The following is a 17,241-nucleotide window of genomic DNA, read 5'->3' on the forward strand; positions in this document are numbered from 1 at the left end:
TCAAAATATCCAAGAGGCATTCAAGTGATTTGAAAAGAGAAAATCAAGAGCATTCAAGAGGGCATTCAAGTGCATTCAAGAGAAGGTTTCTCAAGCCAACTACTCAACATCATTCAAGAGCTCATTTAAAAGCCTTCAAGAAGCCATCAATCAAGCTCACCAACTCCTCAAGCATTTACTTCATCTCTCATCCACTTTGAGGAAATCCAAGAGGGGCTTCTTCATTTGAGTAAAGCATATTTATTGTTATATTCGCTCACTTAAGGAGCTATTCTTGTACTTATTTGTGCTCTAAACTGATTTTATCTTGTGAGTAATTGTTTTTTTTTGGAGGGTTCCAAAACAAGGAAAGGTTGATCCGAACCTGAAATCAGAGTGTATTGGGTCGGCTTGTACCCAGGAAACAAGTGGACTAGCTTGGGATAGCTAGTGTCGGAGTTTCCGACGGTTGTATTCGGGTTGAATACAAAGTTTAGTGGATTGGAATTCCCAAGTAGGAGCTTGGGGAGTGGATGTAGGTGCAAGGTTGGCACCGAACCACTATAAATCATTGTGTTTGTGGCATGCTTTATTGTTTCTCTTTAATTCTCCATTATATCCTTGCATTCTTGTTTTAAGTAATTAATCTCAAACTAAAGTCTCTCTCCTCATTCATCAAGCTTTTGATATATAATTTTTACAAGTAATTAGTTAAGCCTAAAATTTTTAAAACCCAATTCACCCCCCCCTCTTGGGTTGCATAGCTGGGCAACAATGAGTCGACTCATGCTTCAGGGGTCGACTCATGAGTCGACCTCTGTTGCAAAAACCAGAGATTTGGGTTTCTGGATATTTTGGCCCAAAACAACAGAAGTCGACTCATGAGTCGACTCATGCCTTGTGGGTCGACTCATGAGTCAACTCACAGGTCGTGCCAAGCCAAAAAACCAGCGTGCCAAGGGAAATTTTAGCGTGCCAAGCAGCTCATTGTGCCATGAGTTGACTCATGAGTCGACTCATGCACTTCAAACATTCATAACTTCAAAAATATAAGTCCAAAAATAATAAAATTTTCACCAATAGATTACAAATCATTTGTTCTACCAAATGATACTATCAAATCAGGATTTTAGTAAAATTATGATTTTGCCCCTGAAGAGCATAAAGATTTTTTCAAATAAAAATATTTGTATCCCTTCAATCTGCTTTGTAATCATCAAAATCAATCTAGGAGCAACAATCTCCCCCTTTTTGATGATGACAAAACACTTGAACAAAAGCATTTATGTGAATGCATTATAGATTTATATGCTTGAAAAGAGTATGAATCTTTTGGCATGTGATATAAATGGTCATATGCAAGAATAGTTTGTCCATTTGCTTAAAGATTTGAAGATATGCTCATTGGATTATGTGATTTTGGTGATAGAGCAGAAAACTTGTTTTTGTTATCAGATCAAGCTGTATTTTGAAAATTTGCTCATTCTCATTTGATTTTAGTTTTAGCATCAGAGCAAAAAATAATTATGTGCTTTAATTGCTTTTGATACAAAAAATAATTATGTGTGCCAAAGCATGTTTAAGAGTTGATTTGGAAAGTGTATTAGATCATTTTGAGTTTAAGATGTATCAGAGCAAGAGAAAAATAAATTTTGCAATGTATCGGAGCAAGAAAAATAATTTTACAATGTTATCAGAAAAAAAATTTTACAATGTATCAAGCAAGTTAAAAATTTTAAGATGTATCAGAGTAAGTTAAAAATTTTAAGATGTATCAGAGTAAGTTAAATTTCTTAAGATGTATCAAGGTAAATAAAATTTCAAAAAATGTATCAGAGCAAGTTGGAATTTTGAAGTATATCAGAGCATATTTAAATTTTTAAAGCAAATCAGAGCATATGTAAAGAAGTAATTTAAAAGTTACTTATTTGCATTGTACTTTTGATATTGTTCTTTAAATTCTCCAATTCATTCATTAATTTCTCATAATTTGTAGTTTTGCTTTTGATGGGTTGCTTTTTCTTTAATTGCTCATAATTTATGGTTTTGCTTTTGATGGATTGCTTTTTCTTTAATTACTCATAATTTATGGTTTTGCTTTTGATGGATTTTTTTTTTGTTTAATTTCTCCCCCTTTTTGACATCATCAAACATGGTTAACTCCTCCTTTTTCTGAAACATTCTTTAATTTCTTCTCCTTTAGAGTTTATCACAGATGTTTGCTCCCCCTTAATACAGCAATTATTAACAGCAAACAACAACAAAGAGAAGACAATATTTCAACAAGGAGAATATATATAACCAAAATATGATCGACATCATTACAAAAGGTAGAAATATAAGTAAAAGATGATACCATAAAACCATAATTGTTTCAATACATAGTTCATAATATAAAAGTCAACCAGCTAATTGTCAATACATGGCCCCAAAATACAGATCCTAGAACAAGACACTAACACCTAGGATCTAGTAATGATCATGAGAATTCATGGATCGGAGTCATCAGATATGGGATGAGAAGCTGATGGATCTCGATCAGAAGTGCATCCTCTACCCCATCTGCCTCTGGCATGAGCAGGAGAGCGAGATGAACTGGGTGGCTGAGAACGCTGAGAGGCTAAGGACTGAACAGAAAGGGTGAGTCTGATGGAATCAAGTACATTCAGTGCTCTGGAAACAGACTGAAGTAGAGCAGTGAACTGAGTGGATGCATGCTCACTCGATCCTCGGATCTCTCTCCTCAGTAACTCATATCCACCCTCCAGTACTCCTCTGAGCCTTCCAGCCTCTGCAGTGAGGTCTGTGACCTCAATAGTGGACTCCTGTGGCTGAGGATGGGCCAAAGCAAGGACTTGCCCCTGCAAGTCAAGAACTCTGCCAGTCAGTCTCCAGACAGTGTCCTCAAGCTGCTGAATCCGGATGGACTGATCTGATATCATCTGAAACACAGTGGATATGTGGGGAGTCATGATCTGATCAGAAGAAGTGGCTCCTGGTGCAAAAGTAGTACTGCTCCACTGACTAGATAGCAAAGAGGCCACACGCTGTGATATCTGCTCGATCTGATCATCAGCCAGTCTGAACTCTGATGGAGGTGCTCTGGTCTCTGGCTGATACACTGGTGTGGGCATCCTGGTGAACTCTGAAGGGCCAGCCTCTGTATCAGGAATGAACTGGATATTTGGTGATGCTGCCCTGAAGTCATGGATAGGAGATGATGGACCTTCTTCTTCTACTCTGTCTTCGACTCTGTCTTCAGTTCTCTCCCCAGCTCTCTCCTCAGCTCTCTCCTCAGATCCCTTGATCCAACTACCATCAGTCTTTGTAAATCCCATTCGGTGCAGGGTGTGTTGGTTGAAGGTGTCCACATGAGAGAGCTTAGTAGATGCATCCCCCTCACAGCTAACTCCAAACCTCCTAAATACTCGAGTAAGGGTCATACCAAAAGGCAAGTGTGCCTTGGATCTGTTCAAAGTCTCTCTCATGGCCTCTATCATAAGTGCAGGGAGGTTCAGGGGGGTCTGAGTGATGACATGAAACATGATACATACATCTCTGCTGGAAAGTAAATCATGCCTACCACTCCTAGGAAAGAAGAACTTCGTTACCATCTGATGTAGGATCCTCATCTCAATAGACAAAATCTTTACTTCCAATTTATTTAAACTCTCTGAATAAGTTCCTCCTAGAATAACACTGATCCCCTCTTCTTTTACTGGGAGTTCCATATAAGAGTAACCCTCACTAGGCAAATGAAGTATTTCTCCCAATATACTAGAATCCAAGCAAATATCAATACCCTTGACTGTTGAAGTCACTGACCCATTTCCATAATGTAGATTCTGGTAGAATTCTCTAACTAGGTCAACATAGGTGACTTCCTTAAGGGAGCAGTAGAAACCCCATCCTTGGTTTTTAATCTTGGTTGCAAATGTAAAACCCTCTTTTTCAAAGAACCAAAAATCTATATTCTTCCCGGTTTCAACTTTTCTATCAGATAGAGGATTCTTACTGGGGCTTAGGGAGGATTGAGGGGGACCTTGAGCAGATACTGAAGCTGGAGTGGGAGCAGTGGAAGACTGAGCAGCTTGCTTTTTCTTTCGGACAATTTCTTCAAGCTCACGGACTGACTTTTTTCTTTGGGGAAGCTTCATCTTCGGAGCCATATTCACTACAGTAGCAGGCAAGGAGACTTGGAGGAACAAGTGAATGAGTGGAGGAGGGATCACAAGAGAGTGAAGAGAGATTTTGGTGGAGAAAAGAGGTGGATTTGGGAAGAACGGTGGAGTGCTAGGGCACGCTCCAACCGTGCCAAACAATGGGAGAAAGCACAAAAATCCCTTTCCAAGGTGGCGATTTTTGGTGGAGAGGAGGAGGGAGAAGTGCCTCGAGCTAGATCCTTGGATTTGGAGCAAAAGAAAATGGGGAAGTCGGCTTTTGGAAGGAGGAAGATGAAAGGATGAGTCGGCTCACGAACAGGATCCCATATAAAAACAATGAGCCCGTGGGAAGTTTGAGGAAATAACAAGTTTGCCATTGAGTCGACTCATGGGGGTCGACTCATGAAGTTCAGAAATTCAGAAAAAATATGAATAAATTCCAGAAAAATTTAAAATTTTGGGAGAAGGAGTTTTGCTCAAAGATAAGTTTTTAGAATGATAAACTTGAGCTTTTGGGATCAGGATAGATGTTGGAAATTGAGCTCTAAGAATTTTTGACATCAATTCTTGGAAATTGAGAAAAATTTAGGCATATGGATCTAGAATTCTTAGATTTCTCCTAATTTCACAGAATCTATCCTCACTAAGGGCCTTTGTAAAGATATCAGCTAATTGATTTTCAGTGCAAACATATTCAAGAATTATATTTTTGTTTTGAACATGTTCTCTTATAAAATGATGTCTTATTTCAATATGTTTGGATCTTGAGTGTTGAATTGGATTTTTAGATAGATTTATGGCACTTGTGTTATCACATCTTATTGGTGTTTCATTAAGTTTGATTTCAAAGTCTTCGAGTTATTGCTTAATCCACAAGATTTGAGCACAACAACTTCCGGCTGCAATGTATTCGGCCTCAGCCGTAGACAGTGCCATCGAATTTTGTTTCTTGCTAAACCATGAGATTAGGTTAACTCCAAGAAATTGGCAAGTTCCACTTGTGCTTTTTCTATCTAATTTACATCCAGCAAAATCAGCATCTGAATATCCTAATAAATCAATTTGTGAGTCCTTAGAGTACCATAACCCTAGAGTTTGAGTATCATTTAAGTATCTAAGGATTCTTTTAACAGCATTCAAATGAGATTCTTTAGGATTAGATTGATATCTAGCACATAAACAAACACTAAACATGATATCATGCCTACTTGCAGTTAAATATAATAATGAGCCAATCATACCTCTATAGTATTTTAAGTCTACACATTTACCTTCATCATCCTTGTCAAGCTTACATGAGGGACTCATTGGTGTGCCAATTGGTTTGCAGTTCTCCATTCCAAATCTTTTGAGTAGTTCCTTGGTGTACTTGCTTTGGGTGATGGAGATTCCCTCTTTTGATTGTTTGATTTGGAGTCCGAGGAAGAAGGTGAGTTCTCCCATCATGCTCATCTCGAACTCCCCCTGCATAAGCTTAGCAAAGTCTTGACAAAGGGATTCATTAGTAGACCCAAAAATTATGTCATCAACATAAATTTGTATAACTAGCATATCATTTTGATTTCTTTTAATAAAGAGGGTTGTATCTACATTACCTCTTGAAAAACCATTATTTAGTAGAAATTTGCTTAGCCTATCATACCATGCTCTAGGTGCTTGTTTTAATCCATATAAAGCTTTATTTAATCTAAAGACATGATTAGGAAAAGCATGATTTTCAAATCCAGGGGGTTGTTCTACATATACTTCTTCAGCAATATATCCATTTAAAAATACACTTTTAACATCCATTTGAAATAATTTGAATTTCATAAAGCAAGCATATGCAAGTAGAAGTCTAATAGCTTCTAATCTAGCAACAGGTGCAAAGGTTTCATCAAAATCAATTCCTTCTTCTTGATTATATCCCTTAGCAACCAGTCTTGCTTTATTTCTAATTACATTTCTATGCTCATCTAATTTGTTTCTAAAGACCCATTTTGTGCCAATTATTGAATAATTTTTAGGTCTTGATACTAAGGTCCAAACATTATTTCTTTCAAATTGATTAAGTTCCTCTTGCATTGCATTAATCCAATTATGATCATTTTCAGCTTCTTCAAAAGTTTTAGGTTCAAGATGAGATACAAAAGCACAATGATTAACTACATCTCTAAGTGAAGAACGGTTTTTACCCCATGCATAGGATCACCAATAATTAACTCCTTAGGGTGGTTGTGAACATACCTCCATTCCTTGGGTAGGTCATTTGTACCTTGAGGTTGTTCTTGAATTTCTTCACCTCTCTCATCTTGTTTGTCTTCTTGATCCTTGTCTTCTGGAGTTGCTGAATCTTTCAGAGTGATCTCCTTCATACCTTCTATTAGTGGATCTGCATCATCAACACCCTCATTCTTCCTTGAAGGAAGATCGTTAGATTCATCAAAAACAACATGTATGGACTCCTCAACTACTAAAGTTCTTTTGTTGAAAACTCTAAATGCTTTACTAGTGGAGGAGTAACCTAGAAAGATTGCTTCATCTGATTTTGCATCAAATTTACCAAGTCTTTCTTTGCCATTATTTAATACAAAATATCGACAACCAAAAATATGAAAATATGCAATATTTGGTTTTCTTCCTTTCCAAAGTTCATAGGGGGTTTTCTTTAAAAATTGTCTAATCAAAGCACGATTTAAAATGTAACATGCTGTGTTAATTGCTTCCACCCAAAAATATCTTGGAAGGTTGCTTTCACAAAGCATGGTACGGGCCATTTCTTCTAAGGTTCTATTTTTCCTTTCAACTACCTCATTCTGTTGGGGTGTCCTAGGAGCAGAGAAGTTATGGCCAATTCCATTTTCATCACAAAAATTTTCAAAGTCTTGATTTTCAAATTCAGTTCCATGATCACTTCTAATATTTTGAATTGAAAACCCTTTTTCATTAGTGACTTTTCGGTGAAATTTAGTGAAAATATGAAAAGTTTCATCTTTGTGTGCTAAAAAGAAAACTCAAGTAAAACGAGAGTAATCATCTATAATTACAAAACCATATCGTTTTCCTCCTAAACTAGTGGTTCTAGTTGGTCCAAATAAGTCCATATGCAAGAGCTCTAAAGGTCTAGAAGTTGAAATAATATTTTTGGATTTAAATGAAACTCTAGTTTGTTTATCTAATTGGCATGCATCACAAATTCTATCCTTTTCAAAATTCAGTTTTGGCAAACCAAGAACTAATTCTTTCTTAATTAATTTTGAAAGAGAATGCATGCTAATATGTGCAAGTCTACGATGCCACAGCCAACTAGTCTCATTAACTTTAGCATTCAAGGATACTAGGCATTACATGTCTAATTTGGCTAAATCATTCAAATCTACCATATAAACATTGCCATGCCTATGTCCTATAAATTTAATGCCATCGTTAATAGGACTAGTCACAATGCAAACAGATGATTCAAAAACAACTTTATACCCTTTATCACAAAATTGACTAATGCTAAGTAAGTTATGCTTTAAACCTTTAACTAACAAAATATTTTTAATGTATTTGGAGGGAGTGATACCAATGTTACCTATCCCGATGATCTTTCCTTTGCCATTATCTCCAAAGGTGACCATCCCTCCATCCTTAGCATCAAGCGTGATGAATTGTGATTCATCACCAGTCATGTGTCTCGAGCATCCACTGTCAAGATACCATTTCCTGTTTCCTCCTTGGGATGCTAGACACACCTGCAAGCAAAAGTCAAGTTTCTGTCTTAGGTACCCAAGCTTTCTTGGGTCCTTTTAGGTTAGTCAAAATGGTTCCTTTTGGAACCCATATTTTCTTTATAGTTGTGTTTGCAGATTTGTTAATAAGGCATGTGTATGATTTATGTCCTATTCTACCACATTTGAAACAAGTAATATTTGTAGACTTGTTACTTGAATAATTTACATAAATATTCTTCAGAAATTTTTGTTTCTTCAAGGGGTTATAGCCAAGTCCAGCCTTATCATATACAGCTTTTTGATTATCAAGAATCATATTTAGTTTGTTTGAACTTAAGGTGAACTTATCTACTATAGGTTTCAGCTTGTTAATTTCATTCTTTAAGCTTTGATTTTCTTGAATCAAGGTGAATTTTTCAATTGAAAGGTTTTCAGCTTGTTTCACTAAGGACTGATTTTTCAATTTCAGTTTTTTATTTTTCATCCCTAGTTTCTTTAATTCATCAATTAAATCATAGAATGCTTCATGCAATTCTTCAAAAGTAAATTCACTAGGGGATTCAGAAGTTACCTCATTTTCGTGTGCCATAAGGCACAGGTTGGCTTGTTCTGTTGATGTTTCCTCATCGGAGCTTGAGTCATCACTCGCACTCCAAGTCGCCATCATTGCTTTCTTTTTGAACTTTTTGGGACCTTTCTTCAGTTGTGGACATTCGGATTTGAAATGTCTCGGCTTCTTGCACTCGTAGCATATAAGGGGTTGATCTTTCTCTTTCTCTTTGCTTTGTTCCCCTTTTGTGAATGACTTCTTTCTCATCCCCTGTTTCCTTTTTCTTAGAAACTTCTTAAATCTCCGGGTGATGAGTGCCATCTCTTCATTCTGTTCTTCATCTTCAGTGTCATCCGTTTCATCATCAGGCGAAGCTGTGGATTTGAGGGCAATGGTTCTTTTCTTTTTGACTTCATCCTCTTGATGTTGCTTCATGCTAAGTTCATGAGTCATCAAGGATCCAAGAAGCTCTTCTAGAGGTAGAGTGTTCAAGTCTTTAGCTTCTTGGATGGCAGTCACCTTGGCTTCCCAAGTTCTTGGCAATGACCTGAGAATCTTCCTTACAAGCTCACTGTTAGTATAAGATTTGCCAAGACTCTTCAAACCATTAATTATATCAGTAAAATGAGTAAACATAGCAGTTATGGACTCATCATGCTCCATTTTAAACAATTCATATTTATGCACAAGCATGTTTATTTTAGACTCTTTTACTTGATTTATTCCCTCATGGGTTACTTCTAACCTATCCCATATTTCTTTAGCAGATGCACAAGTAGAAATGCGATTAAATTCATTTGCATCAAGTGCACAATAAAGAACATTCATAGCTTTAGCATTTAATTGTGCCAATTTCTTATCAACCTCATCCCATTCTTTCTCGGGTTTGGTTGACTCCTCACCATCTATAATCTTGGTGAGTGTGTGAGGACCGTTCACTATGATACTCCACATATCATAGTCGAGTGCTTGTATGAATATCTTCATCCGAGCTTTCCAATAGGTGTAATTAGATCCATTGAAAAGTGAAGGTCGGTTGGTAGATTGCCCCTCGGCTAGAGAAGTACCGACATGGTTGCCATAGATCTTTGGCTCTTTGATTGTTAGATCAAAGAAGGGCTAGAGCATCGGGCTCTGATACCACTTGTTGCCCAGCTATGCAACCCAAGAGGGGGGGGGGTGAATTGGGTTTTAAAAATTTTAAGCTTAACTAATTACTTATGAAAAGTATTTGTTAAAAGCTTGATGAATGAGGAGAAAGACTTTAGTTCAAGATTAATTACCTAAAGCAAGAATGCAAGGATATAATAAAGAAATAAAGAGAAACAATAAAGCACACCACAAACACAAGGATTTATAGTGGTTCGGTGCCAACCTTGCACCTACATCCACTCTCCAAGCTCCTACTTGAGAATTCCAATCCACTATACTTGTATTCAACCCGAATACAAACGTCAGAAACTCTGACACTAGCTATCCCAAGCTAGTCCACTTATTTTCTGGGTACAAACCAACCCAAAACACTCCGATTTCAGGTTCGGATCAACCTTCTCTTGTTTTGGAAACCCTCCAAAAACAAGAACAATTACTCACAAGGAGTAAGATAGTTTAGAGCACAAATAAGTACAAGATAGCTCCTTAAATGAGCGAATATAATATTAAATACACTTTACTCAAATGAAGAAGCCCCTTTTGGATTTCCTCAAGATGGATGAAGAGTTGAATGAACGCTTGAGGAATAGGTGAGCTTTGATTGAAGGCTTCTTGAAGGCTTTGAAAGAGCTCTTGATCAAGGTTGAAAAGTTGGCTTGAAAAACCCTCTCTTTGAATGCTCTTGAATGCCCTTTTGAATGCTCTTGCTTTTCTCTTTCAAAATCTCTTGTATGTCTCTTGTGTATATTTAGATCTCTTGTATCTCTCGTGTATATTGTAGATCTCTTGTATCTCTCGTGTATATTGTAGATCCCCTTTTTGTTTTTCACCTTTTGAAACCTTTTATAGATTTAAGAAACAAGGGAAAACATTTTAGGCAGAAAAAGAGCTGTTAGAGCATTTAACGTGAGCATTAAAGGCAACTAAAACGGGCAAAAAACTAGCCGTTGCGGACAATTCCCATCGCAGGGGTCGACTCATGAGTCGACTCATGCTTCAGGGGTCGACTCATGAGTCGACCTCTGTTGCAAAAACCAGAGATTTGGGTTTCTGGATATTTTGGCCCAAAACAGCAGAAGTCGACTCATGCCTTGTGGGTCGACTCATGAGTCGACTCACAGGTCGTGCCAAGCCAAAAAACCAGCGTGCCAAGGGAAATTTTAGCGTGCCAAGCAGCTCATTGTGCCATGAGTTGACTCATGAGTCGACTCATGCACTTCAAACATTCATAACTTCAAAAATATAAGTCCAAAAATAATGAAATTTTCACCAATAGATTACAAATCATTTGTTCTACCAAATGATACTATCAAATCAGGATTTTAGTAAAATTATGATTTTGCCCCTGAAGAGCATAAAGACTTTTTCAAATAAAAATATTTGTATCCCTTCAATCTGCTTTGTAATCATCAAAATCAATCTAGGAGCAACAGTGGGCGGAGTCTGGCTCCCGTAGGAGCCTGGGCGGAGTCTACAGGTGAAGTCGTGGGCGAGGTCCGGCTCCCGTAGGAGTTCGGACAAAGTCTGCCTGCAATCAGAATCGGGGGCGAGGTCCGGCTCCCGTAGGAGTCCGGACGTCGTGAAGAATCCGATCGACGCTGGCGGGGTCCTGCCTGTTGGCAAAACTTGGGAGTGTGGCGGAAGCTCGGCCGCCCGAGAGGTTTGAAGAGATGTTGTCGGAGGTCGAAAGTCAGTTGGATCTCCGGAGGGTCACTCCCATCATGAACTTCGGCTGGGGGGTATTTTATACCCAACAGATGCGATCCTTAATTCTCTGCCCAAGTCCTTCCTTTCCTTCCTTACTCATTTTTGAATGATAAAGCCTGCAGTGAACTACCACGGCTTGTTGGGGTTGCTGCAGAATTTTGAGAAGGATCATTAGCTCCATAAGGAGTCGATGAATATTGTGGGAGGGTCTTCTTCTAGTCGTCGACCCTTTAAGAAAGGGAAGAAGAACAAGAAGAAGAAGAATAAGAAGGTGCAGCTGCATGCTGGGATGTCTATACAGGGTCAGACCAAGAAGTGCAAGCCCGACCAGAGCCAGGCGTAGTGCTTCTTTTGCAAGAAGCAGGGGCACTGGAAGAGGAACTATCCTCATACATTGCCTCACTGGATCTGAACAGGCCAAAGAAAAGCAAGGTACTTATATGATAACACCTTGCAACTTTTTCATTTGTGATACTACTACCTTGGTATTGGATACTGGAAGCTCTTATCATATTTGCAATTTGATGCAGGGTCTGCAGGTCAGTAGGAGATTTGATGAAGGCGAGAGGTTTCTGAACGTTGGAGATGGAAGCAAAGTTCCAGTTCTAGCATTAGGAATCATGAACCTTGTAATCAATTCTCGAAATATAATTCTGAGTGAATGTCACTATTGTCCAAACTTTTTATTAAATATTATTTCTGTAGGCCTTTTGACCATGAACGGTTATCAATTTTTAATAAAAGAAAATGTTTGCAATATCATTTTGAATGGTGTTACAATGTATATTGGACAACTTTATATGAAATTTACTTTCTATCACAACCTGTTAATGTGGTTCAAACCTTCGATAAATATCCTAGAATAGATAATGTGTCAGAAGTCTACCTTTGGCACTGTAGGCTAGGTCATATCAATAAGAACAGGATAAACAGGTTGGCTCAAGAAGAAATTTTTGAAGTAGATGATTGTGAATCACTTCCAACCTGTGAGTCCTGTCTTCTTGGTAAAATGACCAAGTCACCTTTTACTGAAAAAGGTGAGCGAGCCAGTGAACTCTTGGGTCTGGTACATTTTGATGTATTTGAACCCATGAGCACAAATGCAAGAGATGGATATTTCTACTTCATAACCTTCACAGATGACTTATCGAGGTATGGGTATGTCTATTTAATGAAGCATAAGTCGGAGTTGTTTGAAATGTTCAAACTATTCCGAAATGAGGTAGAAAAACAAACTGAGAAGTGTATTAAAACTCTTCGATCTGATCGAGGAGGTGAATACCTTTCCAATGAGTTTTTGACATATCTTGGGGAGAATGGAATTCTCTCTCAATGGACTCCTCTTGGAACACCACAGCATAATGGTGTATCTGAAAGGAGGAATCGGACCTTGTTGGACATGGTTTGATCCATGATGGGGTTTGCTGGTCTACCGATCTCCCTCTGGGGATATGCACTCGAATCGGCTTGTTACCTTCTAAATAGAGTTCTGAGTAAGTCTGTAACCAAAACACCATATGAGATATGGATAGGACGTAAGCCAGTACTCTCGCACCTTAGGGTTTGGGGGTGTCCGACTTATGTTAAATATTTAATTACGGACAAGCTAGGATGTAGGTCTGACAAGTGTAATTTTATAGGATATCCAAAAGAGACCAAAGGGTATTATTTCTACCTGGCTGATGAGCAAAAGGTGTTTGTCAGCCTTAAGGCAATCTTTTTGGAAAAAGAGTTCCTTGGTGAAGGGACTGTTGCCTCTAAGGTCGAACTTGACGAAGTTCGACAGGTAAAAAAATTGACACAAGTTGCTGAACTTGAATCAAATTTGATTAGATCAGATCCAGAGCCTATTGTTCAAGCACCCTTAAGGCGATCTGGTAGAGTACCACGTCAACCGGACAGATACTATGGTATCTTGGTCCGAGACGACGATCCTATCAAACTTGATGAAAATGATGAGGATCCGATCACCTTCATGGATGCAATGCAGAGACCCGACTCTGAGAAATGGCTAGAGGCCATGAAATCCGAAATGGAGTCCATGAAGGTCAACGATGTGTGGACATTGGTTGACCCACCCGAAGGAGTAAAACCCATAGGGTGTAAGTGGGTCTTCAAGAGGAAGAGGGGTGTAGACGGAAAGGTAGAAACCTATAAAGCCCATCTGGTTGCCAAGGGATATCGTCAATGTTATGGTATAGACTATGACGAGATATTTTCTCCTGTGGCAATGCTCAAATCCATTCAGATTATGCTTGCGATAGCTGTCCATCTGGACTATGAAATCTGACAGATGGATGTAAAGACAGCTTTCCTAAACGGAGAGCTGGATGAAGAAGTGTATATGATACAACCTGAAGAATTCACATCCACTGATGAGTCTAAGGTGTGCAGACTACAGAGGTCCATTTATGGATTTAAGCAGGCATCCCGGAGTTGGAACATACATTTTGATAGGATGATCGAGACGTATGGCTTCGTTAAGAACGGAGAAGAGCCCTGCATTTATAAGTGGGCTAATGATCCAGTAGTGGTATTTCTTGTATTGTATGTGGATGATATTCTCTTAATCGGGAATGATGTTCCTACATTACAGGGAATAAAGATTTGGCTGTCGTCACAGTTCTCCATGATGGATTTGGAAGAAGCTTCCTACATCCTAGGGATGAAGATCTATAGGGATTGATCTAAAAAGTTGCTTGGTTTATCCCAGTCTACGTACATAGATACTATGCTGAAGAGGTTCAGCATGGAGAATTCCAAGAAAGGCTATCTACCGATAGGCCATGGAATTTCTCTCTCGAAGAGAAATTATCCGACAACACCTCAAGAGATAGAGCGTATGGGTAGGATTCCATATGCTTCGGCAGTGGGATCTATCATGTACGCCATGACATGTACATGACCAGATGTGGCATACTCACTAGGGGTGGTGAGTAGATACCAATTTGATCCAGGAGAGAATCATTGGAAGGTTGTTAAAATCATCCTGAAGTATTTAAGAAATACTAAGGACCAGTGGCTTGTTTATGGTGAATCGGACTTGAGACTTATAGGGTTTATAGACTCTAGTTTTTAGTCTGATCACGATGACAACAAAAGTGTGTCGGGATTTATTTTTACCCTTAATGGTGGGGCTATCTACTGGAAGAGTTTCAAGCAACACACAGTGGCTGATTCAATTTGCGAGATGGAGTATGTCGCTGCATCAGATGCTACCAAAGAAGCGGTGTGGCTGAGAAAATTTATCACCGAGCTTGGAGTAGCACCCTCCCTTGTTGGTCCAGTTCTGCTCTACTGTGACAACTCTGGAGCCATTGCTCAGGCGAAGGAACCCAAGGCACCCAGCGGACAAAGCATATTCTGTGCCGCTACCATCTCATCTGAGAAATTATGGATCGAGGTGACGTCTACCTTCTGAAGATCGACGAAAAGGAGAACCTGATCAACCCATTCACTAAAGCCATTGCAGTGAAGGAGTTCGACGACTACAAGTCGAAGATGGGTATTAGATACTGCACCGATTAGCTTTAGACCAAGTGAGAGATTGTTGGGAATCATGTTCCAAAGTCAATCATCAGTCTGTTGACGGTTGTGCTCATTTTTGTATATGTACATGAATTATGAATTAATAAAAATTATTTTGATATTTTTCATCATAAAATGTTTCATCTTCTAATGAACTCCTATGTTGTGGTGAAGTCCTTAGGACTATTTAGACTCGACAAAGGAGGATTTGTTGTTTAGTCCTTAAATCTGTTCACGACCAAATGATACGTTGTTACCAAGGATGATAACGTTTATCAAGCATAGGTCATTGTGTGCCATATAGGTTGGTTGTCCTCTTAACCAATGAGTGTGGAGACACTGGTATGGCATACAGGTGGGATGTAAGGGTACATCTACACTAAACGTGACTGACTCCGGAGCTATTTCTACAGTCAAGATTTGCTCCGATGGAATATGGGTATAAATGTCTCTCCGACCTGAGACCGCCACTGTGACTTGCAAGCAACTCACTGCACTTAGGCACTGGACTACCTGAATTTCTAATTCAGTGACGGAAGGCTGCTGGGTGTAGTCAAGTACTTGACTTGTCGGTGCGTGTGTCAAGATGGGATTGACCACTCCAGTTTAGGAGCTGTGTACAGTCGTGTTTCAATTTAGGAAAATCTTGGCCAGGGTAGTCTTTGTGAGGAGTCACAGGACTGTTTGAGTTGAGCATGATTCGGATGATCTAATCAGCGTTGACAGTTTAACCCTGAGTCATCCTAAACACAGAGGTCAAAAGGATAAATTATACAGTAACCATATTCACGTAGGTTCTGAGTATTGCGATTGTGACTATTCGATCTATCCGATCATCGGGTACTATTGCTAGATGGTCACTTCAATTAGTACAGAAATTGTTCCGGTGCTATCGGCTTAGGCTCGAACCTGTGGGGTCACACACATTAGAGGTTCCTATCTGATCTGATGGCTGATGAAGAGTCCTAATGCTCATAGACTATGAGTCCTACGTGTCTGGGACTCTGTGATTGAGAATCATGATTCTCTGATCATGAGTCCCACACATTTTGGGTACCAGGATCAAGAGTCCCACTGATTTGGGACTCTTCGATCAGGGTTACATATCGATGAATTCTGATGCCTGATTACCCATCGAATTTGGACTCAATATTTATGAGAGATTTAATTAGTTATTTGATCACTAATTAACTCAATTTGGTTAAGTAATTATTTTTGGATCAAGTCCAATTGAATTGGATTCAGTTGGGTTTGACCCGATTAGGTTAAGAGTTGACCTAATCGTCGAGATGGTTTGGTCCCTGATTTGATCAGAGGTTGGGCTTAATCAATTTCTGATTTGATTAGGATTTTATTGAGTCTAATTAAGTCTAATTAAGTTAGATTTAAATTAGTCTAATTGGGTCTAACTTATTTAGTTCAATTAGGTTGGTTTAAATAATGAAACCACCTTGACCCATTCTCCCTGCGCCACCTCACTTCCACTGCGCCCATTTGAATTTACGAGAAGAAAGTTCTTATGAATTTTTTCTCATGCAAAGCCCTCCTCACACCCTACTTTAATGCACCAAATGAGTGGATAAGGATGATTGGTTGGCCATTCAAATTCAAAATAAAGTTTGAATTTGAATGAGCAACCAATCTTAGCGCCTTGACCTTATCCTCTTTTAGCACCTCATTTATTATACGAGAAAATGTTTCTCATGAAATCACTCATGCACAAATTAAGCCACACCCTCCTCTTCTCATGTCCTTAGTGGATAGGGATAAATTGGTTTCCTTTTGAATTCAAAATTTGATTTGAATTCAAATATGCAATTACTCATCTTTATCCTCTCACGTGGATAAGACATTTGATATTATTTTAAAAGGAGGAGAAGAGTGGGGCATGTGAAAAAAAAATTTTGAAGAGAAAATCTGGGTGTGAGGAATCCTTGTGTGCAAGGTGAAGATCTATATCCTTTCGAGAGAAAAAGAAAGAAAAGAAAGAAAAAGTGTGCGCAGGGTTTCAGTGAGTTCTTCAGGGTTTCAGCCTGGAGTTTGAGAAGTGAGAAGGTGAGCTACGGGTGTCGTGAGCCCACCAAATTTTAGGGCAATCTTCAACATCCTCTCAAGCACATCTGCTGATGATCTGAAGTATTCGAAGAATCGACAAACATCGATCGAAGGAGTTCGATCAGCATCGACCGTCGAAAGGACTCTACAACGAGCTAGCACTCGTGAGGAATCGATCAGATCGGGAGCTTCATGTGGACGATCCGTAGAGGTCAGACATACTGTGTGGCTGCATCGTGATGATCAGACTCTTTCGATAGTGATCAGATTGCGGTGATCTACTACCCGCACAAAGGTATTGTGTTCTGAACACATTACAGTAAAGTGTTTACTGTTCAAATTCGAATTTCAAATTTAAATGTATGCATGCTATATATCATATTTAGATCCTAGTGTAGGATAAATTTTTATT

This window comes from Elaeis guineensis, chromosome 8 (assembly GCF_000442705.2).
Source record: "Elaeis guineensis isolate ETL-2024a chromosome 8, EG11, whole genome shotgun sequence".
NCBI lineage: Eukaryota > Viridiplantae > Streptophyta > Magnoliopsida > Arecales > Arecaceae > Elaeis > Elaeis guineensis.